Source organism: Olea europaea, chromosome 19, assembly GCF_002742605.1.
Source record: "Olea europaea var. sylvestris chromosome 19, O_europaea_v1, whole genome shotgun sequence".
NCBI classification, from domain to species: Eukaryota; Viridiplantae; Streptophyta; class Magnoliopsida; order Lamiales; family Oleaceae; genus Olea; species Olea europaea.
Window position 1 is genome coordinate 6,170,810 of NC_036255.1, and position 5,646 is coordinate 6,176,455.

Genomic DNA, 5,646 nt, shown 5'->3' on the forward strand with positions numbered 1-5,646 from the left:
AAAAATCTTTTGCTTTAATTCAAGAGTTTGTTATATCAAACAGTGCTAAATTAAGATTATGACAGCCACATGGTGTATACAATGCTCTAGCATTAATATCTATTTTTATTTATTTATTATTATTTAACACCTTGGTTCTTACCTTTCATGTTAGATCCATTATCATATCCTTATCCTCTTACATCATCAATATCAAGATTAAGAGTTTGAGTATTTTATAATTCTTCAAAAAGTCATTGACCTGTTGTATTGTGCACTTTTAAAAATTCAACAAACTGTTCATGTATTTCAATTGTGTAATACTATTTGTAGTTACTTATTATCGTTGTCAACCTACGTGATAAGTATTAAATCATTAACCATTATATGTATGTCACGTAAGGAGATTACGGTAATGAGCAACTACAAATAGCATTATTGATTTTAATTAGATTACTAGATAAGTATACACGTTTAAAGATCAAAGACATTTGTTCTTAGCGACTTGTATCAGGAGTACAATCACGTATCATAGAAAAGTATTTTGCTTCTTTGATTTTCTTAATAATTGTGCTTTTGGTTGTAAAAGCCAAAGAAGCTATCAACTCATTTTGAATTTTATGTGAAAGATAATGATAATGAATGTCGTTACTTTCAATACGTCATGGATGTTCCTTCATGATAGGATCCCACTTTGAAATCATTTCAGTTAGTCCGAAAAAAAAAATAGTTACTATCCTCAAGAGGTCTCCCATTCGTTCCACGAAAAGCCAATTTAATGAAGAAATAACTCATAAAGAAAAATATTTAGGGATAACATATTGAAATTAACTACTAAGAAGCCTAAACCACGTGAATCCTTTCCCTTACTCTAATAAAATGTCTTGGTACAACACACGATTAGGACAATAATGTTAAATAAGAGTCATTATTTTTCAACTTCTATCTTTTTTCATAGAATTTGTGCACTCAACTAACATAATGACAAAAAATTTAAATTTTAAAATTATTATATATAACAATATTTTTTTTATGCCCTCACGATGCTAAGATCCTGTGCTGTCACACCATATGAGCACCTTAAGGGCCGCCACTAATTACAAATAATTTTCCAAAAATTTAAGGCAAAGGGGGATCGAAGGCACGTTGATTATGATAAACATAAAGTATCTCAAAACTAAGCTTAGCCCCTATTTGGTTTTAAAAAGAATCAGACTTTTAATAAAAGTTAATGAAAGTATTGAAATATATAATTGAAAATTTGATAAAAATTATAGATCTCATAAAATATGTGGTTAAAAATAAATTGAAGGAAAAGTGAGTTATAAAATATATTAAGCCCCTGTTTTGCCCTTCTTCAAATTATAATTTATTTTTCTCTTTTTTCTTATCAATCAAAAAATTTTCGATAAAATAGTATTACACGTAATTCTATTTTTTTTTTCTAATCACACATTCTTGAAAAAATTACTATTTCAAAATATACTTTTCCCAAATTCTCATTATTATGGTCGTTCGTACATGATCTCGAAACACCTGGCTCCTTGCGTAAATTCATAGTGTATAATTTTGGCAAAATTTGATTGCCGCCTTAATTTTCATAATCATTAACAACGCCTAGAATTATCCAGCTATCATCAAAATTTAATGTAAATGACAATGCTAAACACAAAGAAGCGTAACATCTAAAATATAATAATATAACTCTAAATTATTGTCCAATATTTTATCCATTTTGGCTCATTTGGCACCATATAAAACCTGCCAATGTACAATGAGAACCACTGAAAAGACAAATCCTACCACCTTTCACACTTGAGTTTTTTTTTCAAATTTGCTCGTTACTATCATAATAAACTACAATATCTTGTTCATTTCTACAGACTATAAGGGTGTTTGGGAGTGATTTTTTCATCCAAAATTTTATTTTTTTATCGTTATTTTACTATCTCAGCCGTAATTTTTGACTTTTTCTCTAACAAATGGTCTCCACTTTTTTTTTCTAACGATAAAAAAATCAATTCTCAAAATTCCTACCGAACATGGCCTATATCTATCAGATGTTTAATACGCGTTATAAAACATCACAATTTAATCAAATATTTTAAACGGAGCACCTTTGATGAGTGACTAACTCGATCTCTAACTCTTAGGAACATAATTGAGTTTTTGTTTTGGTTGATCATTCTTGGATTAGTTACATCAGGGAGTAGGCACCAAATTCCAAAATCCAAGAAGTGGATAATCCAAAAGGGTGTAACGTGTAAAATGTAATTTAAGATGTCCATATTCGACAATCAGAACTCTTTTACTCTCGTACACTTTTTCAACCACATATTTACAAAATAAAATATTTTGCACGTAAACTTAAATATTTTTTCTACTTTTTAACCTTACTCTCCAAAAAATCGCTAGTCAAGACATCAATTTTTTTTTTTTTCAAAAATAATGGCCAATCCATTGCCTTATTCAATCTTCATACTTTGGTAGTAAAGTAACTAGTCAAAAATCTAATCCCTACAAAATTAAATGTCTTTCATTTGGCCGTGTTTTAACAATAATCATATTAAGAAACGAGAATCACAATTCTAAATTCGTAGTTTAAGATTAATACCTGCGGAAGACATCTTGAATGAAAATATTGATTCTTGATCTTCCTCTCCTTGCTTCTTACAAAATATTAGTTATCAATGGGGCAAACTAATAAAACATATGGAGAAGTGAGGAGACCTAGCCTTTTATATAGAAATTTATTGACCCGTCCCATTAACGACTCCATAAGCTTTTTGATTGATTTAGATACCGCCCCCTTCTTAGAATTAGAATCCATAATTAGAGTTTAAATGTTTGTGGCCCACACACTTAAATTACCGAATTATATAGGATATACTCCTATATGACTAAGGGGTAAAGCGGTCTAAGTGATCACTTGACGTATTGAGCTTAATCATAGCATCGTTATGGAACTATATATCTAACCTGTTTTATGAAACATAAAATTTGCAATCAAATAGAAGGCCCATATTTTGAAATTATTCTAATAGGTTGGGCTCATCGAACGGATAAATCTCTGCATTATGATTGCAGGAAGAAGCTATAGCAAGCCTCTGAAGCTCTCCACCAGAGATACACAATCCATAATCTCATTCAGCTCAAGATTAGTCCAAAGTTTTGCTTTCATGTCACTTTCATCATTTTGATAAATGATTTGCCGAATGTTGCCCTTGAGATCATTTCGACTGATTTCTATGCATTGAGGCTTGACAATTGCCTATTAAAAAATATTAGATGCCAAAAACTGAAAAATAGCAAAATAATAATCAGACAAAACCACCGATAATTGAAAACAAACTGCAAGCATTCAAGCAACAAAATTTTGAAGTATGCAACATACATAAAAACTATTAAATTGAGCTTCACTATCAAGTTTCAAATTTCAATTTGAACAAAGCAAATTATTTTGGAGATATTAATTGTTATTTTTTGAGGTTCTAAAATAAATTACGATTATAAATCTAATTAACAAACATGGATTGTATTTACTTTGAATTAGAAAACTAAAATCAAAAAATCTATTATAGGTATGACAATTTATAGTTTATTTGTGTATTTGTTTATTTAATTTATCAGCTGGTTCGACACAAATTTGACCCTCTAAAGCTCGATCCTCTTCCTTTTTCGAGTCGATGCCTAGTTGATTTTTAAAGCATTGATTTTACACACAAAGGGCGGCAGCCCATGTATGGCTCAAGGCAATAACAAATGGACCAAACAAGACACAAATGGGCCATCACAAATAAATGTGTTGGGCCCCATCTCGTGATATTAATCCCCTATTTCAATACTCGACTGAAGCCTATGAAATTAAACCTTAAACAATACAAACATCATAGTTCGGGACTTATTGTGTATCAACAAAAAGTTCAGTAAATCTCCCACTTGATCCCCGATAGGCATGCAAACATACAACACCAAGTTACTATTTGCACGTGTCTCAAATCTGAGACACATACCATATCTACTAAAGTCAAATCCCAATGCGATCAGATATACATATTGCTTAATCATGAGCAGACAATAAGGTAGTTATATACATGGGATGAAAATAAACCATAGGATAATATACATCCTTTTAACATATTCAGCACATATAGAACATCAATTAACATCAAGTTAATCAATAAATGGTCAACGTATACAACTAATGCATAAATGACCACAAAAGAAGATTTCACCGCAATTATCCAGCCCATTTCATGTAGCTCGTATCTAGAGAATACATCTTTCCTCTCATCCTCAACAATGCTCACTAGATTGGTCACTTTTCATGCCTAACCGGTAAAATACTAAAGATCCTGAGTCAATGGGATGTTCCTCCATCACTTCCTCACTTCTCTCAAACTAGATAAATGATGGGTCTTCCCCTAATAGAGGTGCTAGGAGTGTCATTCTCTCACTCCACCCAATCATGATTCTAACAAAAAGAAGATTCCAAAATATTTAATCACCTAACCTCTCGTGATCTAAACGCCACTATTACATATCCCCTATACATGTCATCAACGCATCTATACTCCATATTGTCAGTTGGCCCACTTAAGTAATGAACCTACAAAAGTGAGAACACATATATTGTCAAACCTCACAGTAGTAAACCCAAACACTATGCGTGCAACACATTCCACAGAGTAATATGGTCATTCTTAAGTTCTTGCAAATATACACACCAAACATAATGAAATGTAGACACAATGCACCAAAATCAAGCAATCATTTATGCAAATGAAATTTTACACACAAATGCAAATGTAGCAATAGCCATAAGAGAGTTTACTATCAATAAATATCACTCGGCTAATAACTAGATTCAATTACAACATTCACATTACCTCTCACCTTTTTTTTTTAAGGATGATCTCTTGTAAAATATTCAAACTTACAATAGTTATAACATCGTTTACCATTCGCTCATGATTTAGATCTATCCCAACCTTCTGCCATTCTTTTCATCACCCTTATCATTATATTGTTTGAAGATTGTAAAAAAAAAACAACATGATATATATTTCACCATAAATTGTGATATTGAAATGCATATAAGATATGAATGACTTGATATAAGGATTTTCATCTGTTGGAATCAGGGGGAGCAGTTGTATTCTTTTTTCTTAACTCAAGTTTTATCTCACTGATTTTTCTTGACAAAGTTTTAATGAGTTGAGATATTATTACTTCAATTTTGTTATAATTATTTGAATTATTTTTCATTCATTGATATTTTTATCCAATTGAATTTTTATAAAATTAGATTTTTAATGAGATAGTTATTGTAAAAATAATCATCAAAGGAGGAGTGTTATAAAGTTATGAGATAATTATTAATGATTATTTAGTATGATACATAGAGAAGCCTTATCTAGTATAGAAGAGTATATTCTACCCAAAGAGGGTGTATCTAATTGAGACTTTTAATGATTTTTTGGGATTTAAAAATTTTAAGGTTATTTAATGTAGACTTTTGAAGACTTTATAAAAGTACTAGTGTATTCAATTGAGATTTTTATAGACTTTTAAAAAATCTCTAAAAGTTACGGTATTCAATTAAGCTTTTTAGAAGTTTTTATAGGTTTTGGGGTATTTAAATTTTAATGACTTTTAGATACTTTT